Source organism: Stegodyphus dumicola, chromosome 6 (assembly GCF_044657685.1).
Source record: "Stegodyphus dumicola isolate Sdum_Otavi_A_Nest chromosome 6, ASM4465768v1".
In the NCBI taxonomy this organism is placed as follows: Eukaryota; Metazoa; Arthropoda; class Arachnida; order Araneae; family Eresidae; genus Stegodyphus; species Stegodyphus dumicola.
Window position 1 is genome coordinate 154,288,101 of NC_140773.1, and position 23,005 is coordinate 154,311,105.

At 33.3% G+C, this 23,005-nt stretch overlaps 1 long non-coding RNA gene across 1 annotated transcript; it reads right to left on the reverse strand.

Annotated features, from left to right (window-relative positions):
• Positions 1 to 15,331: 15,331 nt before the first annotated feature.
• Positions 15,332 to 21,918, reverse strand: LOC118189892 (uncharacterized). Its single transcript, XR_015041493.1, has 3 exons — positions 21,805 to 21,918; positions 16,832 to 17,030; positions 15,332 to 15,644 (listed from the first exon to the last, which is right to left on the reverse strand). It is a non-coding gene; the product is annotated as an uncharacterized LOC118189892 (long non-coding RNA).
• Positions 21,919 to 23,005: the final 1,087 nt, after the last annotated feature.

The following is a 23,005-nucleotide window of genomic DNA, read 5'->3' on the forward strand; positions in this document are numbered from 1 at the left end:
TCTTAGGAAAGGTAAGCTTTTTTGGGATTAAAAACTCCAGAGTGAAAGTTGAAAGATCTGAATAAACTTGATTCTTATTTATCTTAAGTAAATAAAATGTTGATTCTACAACTTTATGCAAAAGACTATTGAATGAGCAGTATTCGCTTGTAAATGAGATCAAACTGAGTACATGTTCGTAAATCATTCGGTTAAATCTTCAGGTTAGGAATCTAATTGAGTACGTTATACTGTTAAACTTGTAGAGGATATATGAAATTATAGCGCAGCATTTCAACACGCGGGAGAATTTACAAATATAGAGGCTAACACCTGCTACCGGATTTGACCGTCAGCCCCAAATGAGACAGTATCCAGGAGAATTATATCCTTCATTCCTAGCAGCAATTTCCTATTTCTGTTGCAATTTTTAATCTAAAATTATTTTAGAAATATTGTTGCTCACTAAATTATTTCGTTTATGAATTTGACAGAATTGTTCTACTTGATATGTTTTAAAACATCTCTAAGAATTCATTAATTAGTTTGGTATTCTGTATCAAATAAGAATTAACAGATGAAATTGTTTTATGTCCGAAGCTTTTGATGGTTACAGGCGAAATATCGCGGACAAAAACGTTGTGGAGAAAATAATGCAAGGCAAAAACATCGTATCAGGAAAGAAGGCAAAAACACCGCTGTTCTAAAATATAGTGGTATAAAACATCGCTGTCAAAAATAAAGAAGTTAAAAAATATCGCAGTTTTAAAGCATTTTGGTGATAAATATCGCTGAAAAAAGTAATACATCTACAAATCATTGCATGACAATAACTTTGTATACATTTATTAAGAATAGTGCACTTTTAGCACAGATGAAGATAAATATTGTAAAAGTAAAAACATCAAAGCGATTAGACAAGGAAATGAAATGCTAATTACTGGCCTGTTACATTAGAAATTTATTGCAATATTTTCCTGTTCATGCAGTAAATTTAATGTACACTGTTCTACATCTTCCATGTAGCTGACGTAAGATCTTTCATTATTTTACATAGCATAGACATTTAAGTGTATAGCACATATTTTGTTTAAAAGTATTCTACATTTGTATTTAACTGCAAGAAATACTGTTTTTTTACAGAACATATAAGAAAATGAGTGCTATTCGAAATGTATCCATACTCTTTAAACCGAGTTTCCTGCAAAGAAAATTAACTCAGAAAATTGCATATGTGGAATTAATTATGTTACAACTGCGAGTCTCCTGAAAATTTACGTCGCTCCTAACCGTCTTCGAGCATCTCATAAACTGGATAGTTACAGAATAAGAGTCAGTTGAGAAATGCAGCAAACATTACCAAATTATCCAAAAGGCTTAGCTCAACGAAGAAATATAATGTCTGGCAGAAAGAATGCGTCATCATAATAGCATGATTCTAAACCGACCATATTTTAAAATAGGAGCACTAGTAACCAGACTGAATTAGCAGTACATAATTATAAGTAACTGTTGACAATCTGACAAAATTCTTTCGTTTATGAATTTGACAGAATTGTTCTACTTGATATATTTTAAAACATCTCTAAGAATTCATTAATTAGTTTGGTATTCTGTATCAAATAAAAATTAACAGATGAAATTGTTTTATGTCCGAGGCTTTTGATGGTTACAGGCGAAATATCGCGGACAAAAACGTCGTGGAGAAAATAACGCAAGGCAAAAACATCGTTGTACAAAACATCGTATCAGGAAAGAAGGCAAAAACACCGCTGTTCTAAAATATAATGGTATAAAACGCCGCTGTTAAAAATAAAGAAGTTAAAACATATCGCAGTTTTAAAGCATTTTGGTGATAAATATCGCTGTAAAAAGTAAAGCATCTACAAATCATTGCACGACAATAACTTTGCATACATGTATTTTTCAGGATTTAAAAGTTGTAAATGCATATTCATATCATGTTTTAAGAGCGCAAGAAGAAATGAGGAATGTGTTTAACTTTATTTCCTATTCTTGGATTAATTAATGATTTTTTTCTAAAAAAACAAGAAGGAAACATAAGCATTCGAAAACCGAAGATGTGCACAAAATTAATCCTACAAATAGCAATTAACATAATTTTAAATTTATGTGTTTAACTGTTAAAAGTCATTATTTAATTAATCTCTTTTATGAAGTTGTATGGGGAGTTTTTCAAGAAACATTTAGTCTAGTATATTAAAAAGGAGAAGATAAGTAACGTATGAGATTACTAATATTAAATTTGTTTAATTAATTTTAAAAATATTATTTTTTTTTTTACTTTGTCAATATTATATACTTTTAGTAGAAATTAAATCTTGTTTTGTTTTAATTAGTAAAATAACTTTAATATAGTTAACATCATTCAGTTATTCATCTTCCTTTTTCTAAATTTGTACACTATATTTTTCATGAATAACTGCCAGTGCAACTTCATAAAAGAGATTAATTAAATAAGGACTTTTAATAGTGAAGTATATAAATTAAAAATTCTATTAACTCCAATACATAGGAATAATTTTTTACTCATTTTCAATTTTTAAGTGCCTTCCTTCCGTTTTAACAAAAAATTATTAATTTATCTTAAATATGAAATGTAGAGGTTAAAGTATTCCTCCATCTTGCGTTCACAATTATGCGAATATACATTTAAAATCTTTTAAACCTGAAAAATATGTCTGCTATGTTATCGTCAAGAGCTGATTTATAGGCGCTTTAATTTTTTTCACTATAATTTTTATGATGTCTTAAAGCTGCGATGCATTTTAATGGTTTCATTTTTGACGACGATGTTTTATTCCACAGTATTTCAGAATGGCGATGTTTTTTCCTTGGTTTCATTTCTTCCACGATGTTTTGTGAGAGACATTTTCGCTTTGCGTTGTTTTCTCCGCGACGTTTATGTCCGAGGTGTTTACGAAGGACAACGCTTTGATACTGTAGAAAATATGGAATTAAATACACACTAATATCTAGTCAAGAAAATCAAGCTAATGGTCAAGCTGAGCAGATCAATAAAACACTAATTCCTATGATAAAAGCGAAAGTTGAACTTAAGCTGACAAGAATCTGGATTGAGAATTGAATTCTCAATCCATCCAGCTGAAAGGTAAGGATGCATCAACAGATGCCTTGCAAGTCCATCTGAGAAATCTCCATTTGAAATTTTATATAGTTGTAAACAGTAAACTTAGGTACTTAGCAAGTGGACGATTAACAATTTCCAGCTGATTACGAACGGCAGGAAGAAATTCTAAAAAACATTTCTGATGCTCTGCAGAAGATGAAAGTGAATTATGATTTCTGTCATTGTGATGCACATAGTGGATACATAGAAAATGCTGTTATCGTAAGTCGATTACTTGAACAAATATATAACAGTACGAAGACGTAGAAAGAAATTTTCTTGTCTTTCTTAAAGTACTGCCTTTGGATACTTACCAAGTGAGTGATTTGTATGCAACAGGATAAGGGCAAGGAAGGAAATGAAACTATATCACCAAAGTGCATGCATCATATATAAAATTATTTCTTCTTATTAATACGGATGATGAATTACTGGTCGTCGAAAGTGATTGTTGTATTTTAAATGCTACTTGTGAATATAGGTGAGGCAAAACACAGTCAATTATTTAAATTTCCAAAAAAGATCAGAAATTTACCTCAACACTTTAAGAACTATGTAATGTAAACCATGAATATGGATGTAAAGTGTCAGTATGTTCGAGCAAACTATTTAAATTTACTAAATAAAATGAGCGACCTGTTTGTTAGTCACTGCACAAAAAACTATTAACCAGAATTGAAGATGATGTATCAGTTGAGATTGGAGTTTGAAAATGTATACGAAGCTCCGCGATGTTGTTATACCTCTTTTGCAAAGTAATTGCAATAATTTTCTTTTTATTTATTATTATTTGCGATTCTTGCTCTTGAAAAGTGGACTGATGACAGCACTTATAGAAATATGAGTGATTATTCTGAAGAATATAAAATCTGCATGATAATTATTTGCTAATCTACTGATAATATTGCTTGGTACAGCAAATTTTGTGCTAGAAAGTGGCTCAGCTGATAGCCTAATACAATGCAGGTCCAAGTGCAAGTGTTTCGGAACACACAGTTCAGCAGACAGTATTGGATATGGGACTGTGCAGCAGACGGCCCACTCGTGTGCTTTTGTTGACTAAGCGTTATTGCCAGCTATACCTACAGTGAATACGAGAACGTGGAGATTGAACTAGAGATAAGTAGAAAACGGTTGCCTGGTGGATGAACCACGATATCTTATTCATCACGTTCATGATCGTGTCAGGGCATGGGTCCTACAGGAGAACAGCTGCTACTACCTTGTACAGAAGATCATACATAGGCTAGCGGTGGCGGTATTGTGCTCTGTCGGACGTTTGGGCGGCTTTGGAACACTTAGTTGTTGTCGAACAGATCATGAAAGAGTTGAACTATCTAAACATGATTATGGATCAGTTGCCCCTTACATGGCATCTATCTTCCCAACCGGACATGGAAACTTCCAGCAGGACAACGCCCCATGTCACAAGGCCACCGGATTTTAATCTGATAAAGCACATTTGGGATGTCATGGAGCGGTAGCTCAGAGCTCAAACACCACCATGTCGGAATATCTTGACTTTGCATGACCACTGCTTAGACAACCTGTTTCCAGTCATCTGTCAAGAACTTGTGGCATCTATGCCAAGGCGAACTGCAGCTGTTTTGAAGGCCAAAGGTTACGTAACGCGTTATTGTGTAGGTGGTTATAATGTATACATATATGCGATGAAAAAAGACGTAGCAATTAGCAATGTTGATGGCTTAGAATTTAGATCCATACTGAAGAGGAAACTTGAAAGCCGACTAAGATTAAATGTTCAGCTTTATTTCGATTAAAATTTGCCCCCATAATTTACTTGGCACTCTAAATATGCCTATTCAAGAACTATTACATTTTTGTTGCGATATGAATTTTTTTGAACATTTTTGTTGCGATATGAAGAGAGCAGAGTGAAATAACGTTAAAGAGGCAACAGATGTAGGAAAAAAGGGAGCAATTACCCAATATGGAGGCTCATCAAGAGAAAGTTTTGGTTTAAGTTGCTTATTAAGAGAAAAGTTTCAGATGTCGAAATTTTGAGTTCAGGTTGTAGAATCGTTAGGTTATTTTTAAAGCAGGAGTGGTGAAAAATGAGCAACACCCTCGCCGGGAATCGAACCACGGACCCCTGGAATGCGCGCCCAGTGTGCAGATCACTACACTACAAAGGCATGCTATCAAGGGGGAGAAATATCTTATAAGGTTCCAAATTAGCTATTGATACAACTTATACGCTAGATTACAAGCAGGGATATGTCATGTATTTATTGATGGTTTTTTTGCGAAAAGTTTTGACTTTTCGAATACTGACAAGGTTATTAATTTGTCTGTTTCTTGAATTTATCCTAGAATGATTCAGGATTATTAGTGTTACGGTAAACATAGGTCTACATGTATTCTCAACGCGTATTCGAGAGATACAGGGCTCGAGTCCCGGCGAGAGAACTGCACATTTTTCACGTCTCCTGCTTCAATACTCTACAGTGACTTTAATACTCTGCTATTGACTCTACAGTGGGGCCAAACTAAAGGTTAAAGATAATGACCACGAGGATTTGGCGATTGAGTCCTCTCATTCTCAGTCGTTCTTTAAAAAGGAAATTTTATAAGGTATTTCTCCCTCCACTCCTCACGCTTTTAAGGTGTAACTGGAAGCACACTCAAAGCCTATTCGAGAGATTGAGGATTCGAATTCCCGGATGGCACTTCACATTTTTCATGTCTTCTGCTTCAAAATAACCTAATAACTCTGCAACACATTTTCACGTAATTTTCATCTGCAGTTTAATTTTAAATTTAAGATACAGTCGGATCCGGTTAATTGGACCACCGGATAATCGGTCAGCCGCTTTTTCGGACCGAATCCTAAAGAACCGAAACAAATCCTATGTATATAAGCCTAATATTATTCGCTTAGGTGGACCAAAATTCCGTTTAATCGGACTAAAAGACGTGGGAACGAATAAGAAAGAAAAGCCACAAATCGGCCGCGTACAGCGGATGTAGAAGTGGTCCGCGACATGTGGGAGGATCCGGCTCTGGAGAATGCTTTATCAAAGGTCAGGAATTCCTTAAAGTGCATGACAAGAGCAAACCCAGTGAGAGGTGAACACGCGCACCATTTTCTTTGACCTTTCTTAAAACAGAGCCATCAGTAGCCGCTAGCGAGGTTATTGGTCCCACTGCGTCTCTGATTTTCGAGGAAATGAACAATAGAGTATCTGGCTCTACCTGAAAGGAATTCCGGCCTGTCAACCATGATTAAAGTTTACACGAGAAAGGCATCATTTCACCCCCTTTTGGAATGACATTAGTTCCAAAGCTTTGAATGGCGAGCATTTTATCTCCCTCTTGATCTCAAAATCTTGACCCAGAATCACCAAGGTTTCTTCAGACCACTTTAGTCAGTGAACTGTGCGCGTGTCTTATCTCCCCTGCCAAAATGCCACGACGGGACTTGACGTTAGCTGAAAAAATTGATTTCCGACGTCAATGAGGCCCTTAATGAATGGTTTGCCATTGTTACTGGACGAGCTCTGGGAGTAAGCGGCCCAATATTAAAATGCAAAGCTGGGCCACGATGACTTTAAAGCTTCAGACGGTTGGTTGTCTCGACGGAAATCTAGACATGATATAAAATTTAAGAAAGCACATGGCAAGAAAGAAAGTGCTGATAATGCAGATGCTGAAGAATGGTTATCAACAAAACTGCCCGAGCTTCTTCAAATTTTTCAGCAGATGACATCTACAATGCTGATGAGACTTGGCTGTATTATCGTGGTACACCGGACGGCTCATTAAGTTACAAACATGTTGAACTCTCTAGCTCCAAAAAAGCGATGGATCGCGTAACTGTCTTGTGCTGCTCAAACATGTCAGGAACGGACAAGAGGAAGCTGTTGTTTATAGGAAAAAGCACTAAGCCTTGCGCTGTTTTAAAGGACTTAGGATTTTGCCAGTTGTGTATCGTGCAAACAGAAATGCGCGGATGAACTCTGAACGTTTTAAAGAATGACTGAAGGATTGGGACAGAGAGCTACAACTCCAGTCGAGAAAAGTGCTGTTTCTTCTTGATAATTGTGCAGCACATCCTCATTTAGATTGCTTGAAGAACATACAACTCGAATTTCAACACCACAGATTTGGTCCAGCCAATGAACATGGGCATCATCCAAAATTTGAAGACCCTTTACAAGGTTGGTTAATTACATCCCTGAAGCAATTGAAGAAAGTTTTCTGACCTCATCGTCAAAAGTCAGCGAAATCAGTTCAAAGGTCAATATCTTACAAGCAGTTACATTTGTGGCCGACAGCTGGCGAAAAGTGAGCAATGAGACAATTCAGAACTGTTTTTCTCCTTGTGTCTTTAAGCACTTGGTTTTGGAGATGGATGTGGACATGCTCATTGAAAGTGAAAATAATGACGGACATGTGGAATTTCAACAGGTACAAAATTACAAGAATTTTTATCCATCGACAACGAGCTTTAATGCTACGATGAAAATGAAGATTCTGACGCTGAAATCGTTGTTCGAGTTGGAGCAAAACACACGACAGCATCGGAAGACCAAAAAAGTGATGATGATGATGCCGCTAATAAGTTGGTGCAAGTGACAACACAGGATGCGAGGAAATGTATTGAAACTTTTCGTCGGTATTTCATGCAGGAAGGAAATGAAGGCAGTCCCATTGCTGCGTTAGATTTTTGTGGCGATTTCGCAATCCGTCAAGAGAACACGTCAGATCACATTGGATAAGTTCTTCAAATGTTGGCTGGAACTTTGTAAGAACTTGTTTTTATTGTGCTTGCATGCTGAGTGACGTGGAGATCGTTTCTTAGAATTTGTTTCTAAATTAATTTGCTCAATGAAGAAAGTTCGACTGTAGTTCTTGTTTGTACATGTATGTTCGCCATACGTGTGTACAGCACAGTAAAGGTCATAATTACATTTTAGTACATGATTTACATGTACATTTATTGTTTGCTACATATATCACGTCCCACCTTACAACATAGGACATGTTCGTGTAATCGGACCAGCCAGTTATTAGGACCAAAACGATCGCTTCCCGATGCGGTCCGATTAACCGGAATCGACTGTACATCCTCTCAGTACACATCATGTTGGTCATAAATACTTTAGGAATATTTCGTGACAGTAGTTTGAAAATCCTTAGCTAGGATTCATTGTCCCTTAATAGGTATGTAGTGTTGAAGCATCATTGCTAAATTTAAACCAGTCAGTATTTTTAGAATAAGGTAGAAAATTTACCTCTATATTGAATTTGATATTAATAACGAATTTTCTCCACTTTTTAGAAGTTGAATTATTTATTAATCTATAAAACAGGGAAAGCTTGATGATCAGTTGTATAACTCTTTTTCCCCAAAGTAACGAGAATGAACATTTTGGATGAGGCAGGAGTGAAAGTAAAGAGAAATGGAGATGGAAAAAAATGGAGAAGACACCCAGATATACAATCTGATTTCCCCAACTGCAACTTTACCTGTATCTGTACATTAGCAAAGTGTGCTGTAGCTTCTCTGTATCGTCATGGACAAAACGGCAGAAAAATATGGAGCAACGTACGCGGTAAAGTGATCCGTGAAACTCAGAAAAGGTGGTGCTGAAAAATTTGCAGTAGCTCATGAGAATGCTGTTTTGACTTCAACTGACATAACACGTGGAAATAGAGAAACATTGAAAATTCTTATATGCGATTAAGGAGCTAGAACTTTTAATTAAAAAAATTGTTGTATGGTTCGAATAAATACTTTTAAAAAGAATTAAGGGCATTTATTTTAATGTCGTAGTCAACTTAATGCTTATAAAAGAAAACATGTCAGAACATTAGACTTAAAGGAAAAGTAGAGGTAAATTTGCTATGCATGACACTTTGATTTCTGACATCGATCTTGCATATGTTGATTCGGGTTTTATATTTATTAAAAAATAATCTCATTCTTAAGCTGGTAAACAGACAAAGTATCCAATCTTGTATCTCTTTAACCCTTCTTAATATATTCTCCTTTGGACTTTCTAGCAATAAAATATGACTGCGTGCATAAATATGTCCTTAATCCGTCACAAATGTCAAGCTATGCTTCCTAATCTTATCTGCTACTGTAATTTTCCAAGAAAAGGGCAAAACTCTTTCTTGTCGGAGATGAGATCAGTTTTAATTTACTGTGGAGAGATTGTAAATGTTCAGACACAGTGCAAAGGGCAGTTTGTTTTATTGAATCATTATTAAATATTAAGTACTTCTTTATGCATTTTTTTAAAAAATTGAATGTATTTTGGATAATGAATAAAGGAAACAAAAAAGGTAAATTTATTGTAGGATCACCAACTTCAGATTCAGATTATTTGTGTATAGTTTAAGGCAGTAATTATTTATATATATTATTTTTTTTCTTTCCTTTCTACAAAAAATGTTTAAAATAACTATGGTTTTAACTAAAACGGACCACAAAGGACTTTTGATTGTGTTCGAGCAATAACAATAAATTATTTATTAGACATCATAAATAAAATCAGAACTATTAAGTACAACATAGCACAATTATTGACTGGGAAGTAATTAGAATATTTCAATTCATTTATAAATTTCAGAGAAAAGTTTGATAAATTTATGGAAATATTTGTCTTGTTTCATTTATCTGACAGAGATTCCGTGATTCAGTTGACAGAGATTCAAATATAACAAAATGGCAAACAGGTATCTTCGCCGTACTTTGAATCTTGTTATTCGGTTCTTAACAAAATTCTGCTTTTCTTTACTCTTCCGTTTTCCCTGCTCTCAGAGTTTGCTCCGACAAATAAGCTTTTGACCAAGAACTCAATTATTTTAAGAGAAGTTTGCCTTTCATATTATAACAATTAATTTTAAGACAATTAATAACAATTAATTTTAAGACACTAAACAACAACAACAGCAAAAACATTCGTTTTAAGTGATTCTAAGAATTCAAAAGTTATCCTGGTCTATAGTCCATTAGTTATAAAATTGCATGTATTTTACATAATTTTAACTTTCGCATTGTTTTTTCTTGTATCATAAAATTTGAAGTTCGATACTTAAACACGGATATGAATTCCTGGAATATGTATTGTATCCCTTGCCAGTATGGCTTAATATGCACTGATTAAACAAAGAAACCGTGGAATTTCACACTTGAGATCATGAGACTTGAATTCATAAATCTTCCATTGTTCATTATTGCTAACAAAAAAATTGCATTTTTCCCTTTTTCTGTAACCAAAATTATTCAAGAAATGTCTTCCGTTGATGAATTAGATTTATTGGAATCGTCATAAATTCCATCCTAATCTGATGAAATTGGGCTTCATTATAGCATAGTACATTACCGACAATCAAGGGGTTTCTAGGCCACTGTAAAACACTACTGGATAATCAATCAATACTAATGTCTGTGCTTTGCACATGGTAAAATGTCGCTTATTGGATCTGCGAATGTACTGGATAGAAACTGTATTCGAACGGATGTCTATTACTACTAATTTGATGATTGTTTTAGGATCTGTTGCAGTTGCATTGAATATTCGGAGAACAGTGGTCGCACATCATGGAAATGCCCATAGTCTGTTCTAGCGAACGGCAAACCAGTCTTTCTTTTAGCTGCTAGGTGTCCACGGAAAACATGCGGAGACACCAAGACAAAGAGGAAATACTGTAGCACAAAGCATGGTAAGAGAATAGAAAGCAAGGAGAAAAGATTGCAGTTCTAAGAAAACCGGAATGGAAAATAAAGTGATGCTAAAAATTTCGCAGTGTTACAACATAGTCTTACAAATTACCGTGATTAAAAACAAATTGTATACAAATCATTGCTTGATAATAATATTGTATAGGGGCGATTTCTGATTATAGAAAGGTATTAGTAGATTTTCATGAAAAAAAAAATCTGTGTATATATATAGAAGAATGTCCATTTCTTTGTTTGTGCTTAAGTCATATAAATCTATAGTTTTATTCGGAGCTTAACGAAATTTTGCACAATTGACCTTCAAAAAAAGACGAAGGTTACGGCCTACATATTTCGAAAACCCATTTCAGAGTCCACACTCAAGATACTTGTATTAAAATGATGCGCTCAGTCACCCATATCGTATAAACGTCACCAAGCTTAGGTGCACGTCGCCGTTGTTAATTTTTCCTCTATGAGTGAAAGTCACCAGTGCTAAGCAAGAATTTATATTGTTTCTTACAAACAGTAAATATTAGTATTTGTATGTAGTTTAGGCTTTGAAATCATGACACCTATCTTTGGTTCACGTCCCCGTTGTTGCATTCTCACAACCCGTTTTTACTAAAACCGTTAGATGGCGCCACGCTTTTTACTCTTTAAAACAGTGTAGAGCTTTCCAGAACAGTGTGGTACTTTTAAAGTAGTATTTAAATGCACTTTCTGTCAGTTTTTTTTAAATACTTCGAAAACGGTGGATGACAAAAGTGGTGAAAGTTTACGAAAGCTCATAAAAAAATAAGGACAACAAAGGAAACATAAGTTTTTATTAAACCGATAGATGACACCGTGTTAGTTACCTTTATTGTACAGCGTAGAACTTTCAAGAATACTGTAGAACCTATAAATCCGAATTTAAGTGCGTTCTCTATCATCGTTTCGCGAATATTTCAAAAACGGGATTTAGAAAAACTATCCAATCTCCCAAAAAGCCTCTTCACTCTGCGTAAAGTTCAGGCAATACCAGGGACTTCAGCTAGTATTGTATAAAGATAAAAAGTGAAAGTTTCATTAATTTCCAGGTTTTGAATGTGTGAGTTTCCTTCTTCCTTTTTCGGTATAAATTTATTAATTAATCCAAAAATATGAAATATAATGGTAAAAATATTACTTATTGTTCCTCGTGTTCACAAATCATTATGCGAAAATTCACTTAATTTAGAAAGCTCATATCTGCAATGATTTGTAGGCGTTTTATTTTTTTACCAGGATGCTTTGTACGACGATTTTTTAAAACTACTAAGTTTCTGCACAGAATTATTTTCTCTCACGATGTTTTCTTTTACGCTGTTTTAGAACTGCTATGTTTTCTCTTTGCTTTCTCTTCTCACGCGATGTTTTGAACGCTTACGTTTTTGCCTTGCGTTATTTTCTCCTCGATGTTTTCGTCCGTGATAGTTTTATCTTGATGTTTTCAGCTACAACCAGTAGTTGATTTTGAAATGTTTGAAATGCAGCTTTGTTGATTCTTCTTTAGTTAGCATATGTTTTACAGTTCAGGATTTATGTTCCTTTCGAATTACTATTAAGTAGGCTTCAAAAGAAATGCTTTTCTGCATGTTTGAACAATGAAGTATCGGGCCGCTATTGGCTGATATCACAGGTAGAACCTCCAACATTCCCCCTTTTAGAGGGATCTACTCTGGACCATCTTTTCCGTTGCATCACGCTTTTGCATGCTAAAGCCTCACCTGTGACGTTTGTCTCCATTACACCTGTACCATTACTCCATTATATTTTTATTTACTCCATTATTCCATTATATTTTTACAGATTCTTAATAGATTGTATCAGAAATGATGATAGCCTGATAAAGTTTAAGAAAAAAATCACTTTACAATTCTACAAGTTTCCACAAACGCACTCGTTCGGCTCTTCTCAATATCATAGTGCGCAATCAGTATTTATGCTTCAAACTACTAAGAACGTCAAACACAAAGCAGTGCAAAATGCATCTAAAAAGGCAAAGCTCCTACAGAGATCTCACGATACTCCGAACTCACGCTGAACTGAACAAATGAGAAACTGATATTCTCTTTGAAACTGATATTCATATAGTTTTATACATTCTAATAGACTTTTAATTTCTGTCCTTATATAGGTTTCCTCCGCCCGCCGAAGAATTTCTAGTACATTATACTTATCAAAATTACTGGAAGGCATATGAAAGCCGGATACGGTTACGATTGCATATAGGAACCAATTGCATTTATTTAATCCCACTACCAATTACAGTTATACGGAAATTAGACCAAAACGTCGACAAATTTTCGTCAATTTGGCGATTTCTTGTCAAATTTGTGGCCAAAACTGCTGCCAGCGTGGCAATATCTCGCCGATTTAGCGAGATAATCATTTACTCAATATTAAATAGACTTTCCGTCTGTAATATTACTTTTTTCGCAGCGCTTCACCTCTTTCAAGTGGATGTTACATTATACAAAAAATACTACAATTCCGTGCATAATTTCATTTGTTAAATTATTCGTGGAATTGTAGTATTTTTTATTAGTGGAATTGTTTTATAGCATATTTATAGTGGAATTCTAGTATAAGTTATTTACATATATTCAAAAATTCGTAACAAAATTTTATCTTAACTGATATTCAACGTCCATTAACTAGCTAAATATTCTCTTGCATGTGTTCAAGTGAAATTGGATTTTACTTACATTAGCCTTATTGCGCTTCCGCTATTTAGGAACCCTGTTATGAGATATTGTACATACAATTTATACCTTCTAAAACACTTCCTAAATCACTTTTTGTTATAATTTCTACTGTCTATGCATAGATGCCTCCATTTACGCTTTTAGTGTTCTGAGCAGAACACTAAAAAGCAAGCTCAAGCTTGCTTTTTAGTGCTCAAGCTTGCTATTGCAAGCTGCTATAATCTCTGAATCGTAGAAAATAAAGCAAGCTGAAGCTTTCTTTATTTTCTACGATTTGCAATGAAAAGGAAATCTTGGAATTTCAGGTAAAATTTAATAATGGAATTTCAAATTAATTTATATTGGGATTTCAACTGGCAAGGAATTTTCTGTCTCTTCGTCGCGTGCCTTCGTGGTGTAATTGGAAGCACATCAGGAGTCCAATCTCGGCTAAGGCACAGCTAATTTTTCTTGTCTCTTGCTCCGAAATAAACCTAATGTTGCGAAATAAACCTAAACTGGAGTTTTGTTTTTCTTAAAATCTCTCGTAACTGTTTCAAACTGCCGGTTTCTGAAAGAATAGGTCTTAATTCATTTAATTCATTTTTAACAATAAATTTAAACTAATTCTGTTCCTAAACTGCTGTTGTATCTGCCTAGTTTTTCCTGAAAAATACGCGAAATAAAATATTTACCACTTTTTTTTTTATCTTGTACTTTGTTCAACATTTTCAAAAACATTTACTACAGAATTTTAGATAAATTTTTACTACAGAGTATTTAGATAAACATAAAATATTTATCTAAATTTAAAACAAGTTGCGCTATAAGCGCTATATATTATCAACAAACAAATTGCGTTATAAATTATCATTAAGTTTCATTAAAGCATAAAGTACTTTTAGAATGATTTCCAAAGCATACGTGATTTCCTAAATAATGTCTGCCGACGAGGGCTAACGCTGCATTACTAATAATTATTGTGGCTTCAGTATTTAGTTTCTAAATCCGAAAATGTAATTTATATTCTAAAATCTTTAAGTATAGTTGAAATAAAAGTTGCTTCACAAGATAACCATATAGTTTTACACATTCTAATAGACTTTTAATTTCTGTTACTTATTAGTTTGTAGGGTTTATATTTATTTTAACTAACATTTATTTTAAGTTTAAGCTATCTTTCCTGTCAAGCCTTTACTTTCCCCTAGAATTGCCTATGCCAGAGTATGTAAATCGTAGTAGAACGCGCAGAGTATTCAAATTTTAGAAGTAATTGACTTTAAATAGAAGGGAAGCGAGATTTTAAGTGTGCTTCTTGAATCACGAGCGTGAAGGTTGCTTGGTAGAAAGTTTAAGAACCGCGCGTTTTGTTTGGCCTGTGTGCCTATTTCGACAGTTCGTTGAATCTTTCAAATTCTTAATCAGAAAGTTTGCTGAATCTCAGCTGTATCTTAGAACGCGGTTAAGATAGTTACAATTATAGAGCCTTGTAGATAGTGACTTCGTTAGTTATGCATCCTGTCATTTATTTTTAGTTGTACTTTTCTATTTTTGTTTAACCGCCGGGTTGGCGTAGTTTGTGAGCGTCAAGCGAACGCAACTGTGATTTCTAAAGTGAAATAAAAAGGGAGTTAAACCCTTCTTAAGAGCCTGTGTAATTTCCAGTTCATAGCAGTCACTACTACTGTTGCTGACAAGTTGGGGCCTCCCAACATCACAAGTTCACCAACTATTACTGAATCAAACGTTCAATCCTCAGAATAATATAAAAAAACACACTATTTTATAAAACAGAACAGCATTTTTTTTATCTTAATTTCGTTTTTAGAAATTTAAAGCAAACATAATTTATTGTGGTATACATTCATACGAATGTGTACAAATTCAAATAAATTGATTTACAATCTGAGCAGGAAATTAGCTAAACAGATAAAATAATATATGCGTCTTTCGCTATTATCTTACAAAGTAGCCTCTTGACAGAATGCAAGCTTATAAAAATCTTAATAATGTTTCGTAGCAGCCACTCTTAGAAGTCTCTCTTTGAAACTGATCATATCAGCCGGCAGGAGCTGGAGATATCCCAGATCTAAGGCGCAGTTACTCTCTGAAATATAATTAAATTAATCAGTGTTTTCATGCAAACCCTTTCTATTAAGTGTTAATTTATGTAATTATCATTGAAAAACTACCTAAAAGATTCTAAAGTAAGCAAAATAAAGATTTGTTTCATATATTACAATGTAAACAAAAAAAAAAAAAAATAGTTTGGGCAGGAGCGGGAGGTCAAATTATTGGTGGTTCACGTATGGAGTTTCCTTTGCATAAACACCATAGTAAATAAATGTAATCAATATGTACTTTATTTTATTATAAAAACGTGTGTATCCATTTCAGATATATTATTAATCTCTGATAGTATAAAGGAAACGATAATTAATCTCACATAGGCAACGTTAGATAATATTATGTCAAATAATCTGAATATTCTAAATTCTGAGTATTACAATGAGATACAAAGATTATATGTATTTCAAATGATATCCGCTTTGCTTTAGCTTTATAACGGTTGTATAACCCGGCTTTATTTTGAAATAAAACAGACGGCCATGCATGGAACAAAAGGCAGATATTCTTTATATATACTTTAAACAATTTCCGTAAAGAATTAAAAAAAATTGGAACAAAATTTTCTGGCAACAGCTTTTTATTTAAATTAAGAAATATCGTTTGCTACTTTTAAATTTATTCTTCTTTCAAAATATTGCGTTCAAGCAAGCTGTCGATTGAAGAATGTGATTTTATGCTTTTCGAAGAGAAATATTTCTATTTCTTAATTCAAAAATGTTGTGAGATGAAGCGTATTAATATTTCAAAACGCAGAATAAGCAACATTATTAATGGGAAAGGAAAAACTACTAGTCATTACTTCTATATGGAAGGAAGACTCCAAACGAATACTTAAAAACGATATGCACTGTTTCAAATGTTTCTAAAGTTAAATCATTGATAACAAAAGAAATAAATCAATCGCAAAGTTTTTAAATACCTTTGTAACAGCAATAAATAAAATAATAAACGAAGATTTAAAAATTTAAAAGAGCTAAAAAAAAACTAAATGTTCACCAACTTTTGCGGTGGGATATGATTCAAAGAAGAACAAATTGTAAAACCCAGTATAAAAACTAGTTAGCAGAAGACAAATGGAAATACATTTTAACATGAAGCAGGGAATGATTGCAACAAAGAGAGTTCTATTTGTTATAAAAAACTAAGAGAAAAAAGCGTACAAACCTGGTTCCGTCAATGCGAAGAAAGTTTCAGTAAGGTGTTTATGATAGTCTCAGAATTCTCTTGGGAAATTAAAAATAAGAAGAGTGGGTAATGTTTAACTAATCTGTCAGAGCATTCGTTGAAAAAACGAAGACATCTGCAATGTGTATAAATCGTCTTAATCCAGGACTTATTATCTAAAATTATAGGTGCCGAAGCCCTGCAGAAGGCCATTAGAAAAAGTGAACAAAAATAAAAAATATGAAATAATAATTCATAATACAATAAATAATAACAATCAAAATAAAATTAAATGTAAAGAGATAAATATAATAATGGCAAAAAATAGGTACTTTCTTTTTTTATTCATCTAGAAAGGGGTCGGAAATTTTTTTTGAAAACGTCCAGACAGTGAAAGTCTTTGAAAGAGGGAAAATTAGGAAATGATATTTAACTTCACATTTTGAAGTTACATTTTGTATTAATGCGATGAATGTAATTGTTTTTCGGAGATAATATTTCATGTTACTGAAATTTGAAGTTAGTACTTCTTATCATTGACGTTATCTGTAAATTGTGATCTATATTATCCCTTTACATAATTCATTTTCAAAAATGTCCTTTCACGTTGGTAAGTACTCCCAAATACAGACAAAATCCCCCGTGAATATAATTATAATTGGCTGTATTTATCTCCAGAAATATATTTATGGAATTGGATTAGATCTATTTCTTTAAACAGCATCATTTTTAACATACCATCATTTTGCAGATCAGAAACTTGCAACTGAAAGTCTGATGGATGCTCCTCAATTGTATAGACAAATGGATTTTGAAATACGGGAAATATATTTTACATTTGCATCAAGATACGAGAAACGTTGTTATAAATACAATTTAAGTTCTAGAATATACGTCTGCTGCGAGTGGTTTGGGGAATGGTGATTGCGCTACTGCTTGAAATATTTTACAGCATGGCAAATTACCAAAATGATGAAATGTGTATTTCAAACCATGCAAATATTCGGCGGTATGACGTTATGCTAGAACACCTTCCACACATAGGCAATGTTTTTCTCTGTAATTTTAAGTTAAATTCGTTAAAAATATCCCCCGATGTCTGTAACAAATGATAAATTCTATATCTATTCATTGTTTGATAATAATGGTTGTGGGTTTTTAGTCTCATTTAGAAAAAATACTATTATTTCTCCAAGTTCAAAGAAGCTCAATAAAATTTTTCCATTGCTGACCCATTGAATTGCTACATGGTAGGGAAAATATGACATTCAGCTCCTGTCTCTAATAAAAAAATCATAAAAATGGACGATGTTTAAGTAATAGTAAAATAAAGTAATAAAAAGTAAATAAAAATAATCGCTGAAATAACTGGCTCAATAACGTTTGTTAGACTGATGTTTTTCCCCAAAGAGACAGCTGATGAATGATTCAATGATTACCAGAGGTTTTGAGCATTTAGCTTCTTCACAAGCCTTAAAAATTGTCCAACTAATCATTTAACCGTTCCGCACATTTCCTACCATAGGCTGTGAAACATCTTTAACTGATTCCATTGCAAATTGTACTGTGTTAGCGTTTTCTTGATTTTCTTGGAAATAGCTTTGCCTTTAGCCGTTTTATGCAGATTATTCATAGCATGCTATTTTTCAGTCTCCTCAAAATTAGTATTGATTCCTCGAATAAACAACAGCAATTGAGCAGTATCAGTAATGTCTATCGATTCATCAACAGCTAATGAAAATCACTTGAAATCTTTTGCCTTGTCTTTTAATTGACTCTTAATGTGGCTCACCATACCTTTAAATCTTCTGATAATGTTTTTAATTAATAATGCCGAAAGACTGACATTTTGAAGCAAATCTTTTTTCTCCGGCGCATTTCTTCGGTTACCACAAGCAAACATGATTTAATTAAATCATCATCAATAAATTTTCTCCCTTTCGGAGTTAATTTACTGCCTCATTATTATTATTATTATTATTATTATTACTTTCAGGAATAAATTGCCTGTAGTGAATGACTCCATTTTTAAACTTTCCAATATTAATAATCGTTTATTTTTTATGAGTTTTGAATGTTATGTCGCATGCCTAGTTTGGGTTTGGTTATGGTGACATATGTTGTACCCCTCTCGCATAGCTATTGCGTCATTACATAATAAACATAATAGTTTATTACTGAATTCTATGAGAAAATAATTCTCATTCCATTCTGTTTCAAAAGCAAGACATTCGAAAACCACTTTGCTGTTCTTATTTCGTCTCGAGAGTGACATGGTACCTGTGGGTAATGAATAGAATAAAACAAAAGAACAAAATATCACATAGAACCGACAGTCAATAAGCGTCGATAGACGTGACAGGCCCCGCTAAAGCCATGTGCACCGCTAAGGCAAAACTGGCTTCTTTTTCTACGGCAACAGCAGAGACGAAAATGCCAATATGTGACGCCAGTAGCCCCACATAAGTCATTATTCACAACATCTCAACTTGACTATAGGCAGCTGCGTCAAAGTGCGTAATTTAATTTACTTAATTTTTTTCATGTACAATAAAATATTAACCCGCGGGCCAGGTTAAAATAGGCGGTGGGTCGGATTTCATCCGCGGGCCGTTACTTGCCGACTAGAAAACAAATATATTGATACTAATTCAGAAGTCAAACAACAAAAATCAGCGTTATACCTACAAAATTTTCACAGGACTAGTTTCGATGGTTTTACCGAACCATCATCTTCAGCTGCAAAACCGCAAAAAAATTTTTTTGCGGTTTTGCAGCTGAAGATGATGGTTCGGTAAAACCATCGAAACTAGTCCTGTGAAAATTTTGTAGGTATAACGCTGATTTTTGTTGTTTGACTTCTGAATTAGTATTTATTCGGCGTGTTATTGTGTCTTAAATATATTGATATTAAGTAGTATTATGACAAAATACCTTCTGAGGACAGAAATTATAACCGCAATAGTCACAAAAAAACATGAAAATAATTTTCAACATTGAATTACTGCAATTTATTTTTTATTAAAAGGGAAATAATCTTAGTGAAAATTTTATGGCGATTCAGTTTGGCCAAACAAGGAAGTTCTTTTGTATGAAATGATTTGAATACCTTAAACGTCAACTATAGTTATGAACAATAAGTTAAAAAAATTCCTTTCACGTAATGTTGAATGAATCTCATCCCACAAATAAGAGCAATAAATAAATGGAGGAACAAAACCCCTTCCGAATTGTTTAAAGTTACGTTATGCTACAAGTATCTTAAGAAAATAGGAGAGGCAAAAGGGGTTAGAAGAATCCACCATGAACTTCCACTTTTTTCTTCCTCTCATGCATAATGTGCTCTGTTTCTTGATCGATGAGTTTACGGCAGTCCTCTTAACCTTCCTGTATTCATAGGCGATAATTTATGCTAATTTCGACAAGCATGCAACTTTTTTACACATTTTACTCAACCTCACGTTTGCTAAAGCAAGCAACGCCCGTCTCTCTCGGGCTTTGTTCTTAAGCATCACGATGGTCCTCGTGTTGTGTGCACTCAAGAAACTGTCTTCGGAAAAAGAATTCTGAAGGGCAAGGACTTCTAGAATATGTGGTTTTCCTTTTAGAATGCTTTAAGAATCTAGAATGTGTTTTTTTAAGCAAACTGAAGTTAAATTTTGAGGTAAAATAACGTGACTAACAAAGATTATTGGAGAAGTAACAAGAACCAGGTAATATTCATAAATCTGTAGGACTAAGTTTCAAAGGTTATATATAGAACCGTCTTCTTCAGTCACAGAAGTGCAAAATGAGTGCTTCTTAGCTCTTAGACAGCAGAAGACGAAAATATTTAAACACTCGAAACTAGTCCTGCAAATTTATCAACATTATGCTAATTCCTGTTGCTGTAACGCCTGCCATTATCCTCCAATAAAATGAATTTAGAAAAGCTGTATATAATATGCAGAGTTAGGAATTTTCATGACATATCTTAAGATGCTCGGAAATCCTTTTATTTATTGCACTAAAGGTACGAAATGAAATATATTTTAAAATGTTATTAAGATAAATTATGTTAAAATTAAGGTAGGTATAATATGTAAAGTTAATGGAAGAACTTAGGCCTCACCGATTGGTACAACTTTCAATGTCAAGCAAACCATTTAAGTGTACAAATGTGACACAAATCTGAAATGTTAAAAATAAACTGCCAAGATATTCAATTTGGTAATATTTCACTTGTACATAATCAAATGCAATTGGCTTTCATTATTTAACATGGAAAATATTTTATGTATAAATACTCCAGGAAAACCAGAAAATTAGGCAAAAATATCATTAAAATTCAGTTCTTTGATATAATATACCAAATATACGCACGAATACGGTAACTAATTAATGATGTATGCGGATTCAAAATGAACTCGAGGGGGTTTTGCTTTTGTTCACGAACTTTTGCAATATATGTACTAAAACATCTTTCGGATTCAAAAGAAACATTAAAAAACTTGCAAACAAACCAAATCGTCGAAACATATCATAAGAATTAAGCATAAGATATCTTGCATGTAAAAAATCTAAGTAGGATCAAATCTATTTTATAATTCACTACCATAAAATAAGTATAAATCAGTTATAAGACTTTATGAGTTATAAAACCATAAATTTAAAAATATTTCCAGACTATATTATATAACATTTAGCCAGACAGCTAGAGAGAGAAATTTGAAATAATTTTGTGGAGGCTAAGTGTTCTTTTCCGGATCATTCACATTAGACCCTACGTCAAAACATTGCATATCAAATTTTCGCTATGTCTTTGAAGAACAGATACTGCAGAAAAAGGTTATTTTTACCTTTTTTATTTGAACTAAACGTGACGAGATGCATTCACTCGGTGCTCACAATTCACCACCACTTGTGGCTAAATTAAGGTGAACAGGAAATAAAAATGTAAAATCACAATAAATTAGGATGGCTGAACGACTTACTTATCTCAACCGCGCAGCAGAGACTGGAATACCAATATAATTTCAAGAGGGTGGCTAACATCAACTAGAGAGCTAATTCAAAACACGCAGCATAAACTTGGAACTAACTCCGCTACTCCTCCCCACGAACTCTTGAAACCGCAGCTTAAATACTACATTTGAACACATTTGGATTTTGCATACTACGCCATTAAAATTTACATCCCGTCAGGAATCTAAAATCAGGAGGGAAATTAAAGTCGAGCTAAAAATAATTGGTTAAAATAAAAAAATAAAATAAGGTCTTTACAATTCAAAAAAAAAAAAAAAAAAAAAAGAATTCAGCATTAAAATTGGTTGTAGGCCAAAACCATTATCTGAAGCCATAATAAATAAAATATTTATGTATGGAAATAAATCATTTTATTTCCTATAGCTATTTGCCTTTAACATGAATACAGTTTTCATTCGAATAAACCAATTTTTAAAATAATTATGCCATTCAAACCTTTATATAGCAGAAACATGTAATTTTTAATTTTCGATTGCTTCACATAAGTTGTTAAGTCAGTGTACATATGATCAGTGATCGTTAGAAATATAAAAACAATTGTGTTTCATCAGATAAATGAGGAAGATGATTCTTCAAATCAGTTTTTTCAACCTTCAAATAACTGATAGTTTTAAATGCAAAGTGTAACTTGTGCTGTCATGATGAAATATGAGGAGGAGTTTCGAGTTTTTTCATGGTTTTAGCAACTGTTTCGGTGAAATAAATTGTCGTATACTAATCGATATACTACGATTCTTTAAAGCAATGATTTCAGTATAACCGACTTTACCAAAAAATAAATTTAGCAAGATTTTAATTGAAGTGTTCCGTGCACAGACATATTTTGCAAGATTTGGCTTATTTGAAACAACAAAATTATAAGATGTTGCTTTGCATTAAGTTTGTAGGAATAAATTCACTTTCTTCCACCTGTCATAATGGTAAAGACAACTTCTGAAGCACCAAAGTTCAATTTTTCTAGATTTTCCTTGATCCGTGATGAGTATTTTGAGTTCGAGTTAAATTGTGAGAATTCGTTTGGTACATATAATTTTCGCTTTTAAATAATTATATAAAGTTAAATGAATTTAAGTCCCTGAAATGTTAAAAATGTCTCAGTTTCCTGATATTACAATCTAAACGGATTATTTTTTGCCCAGTATCGATGTT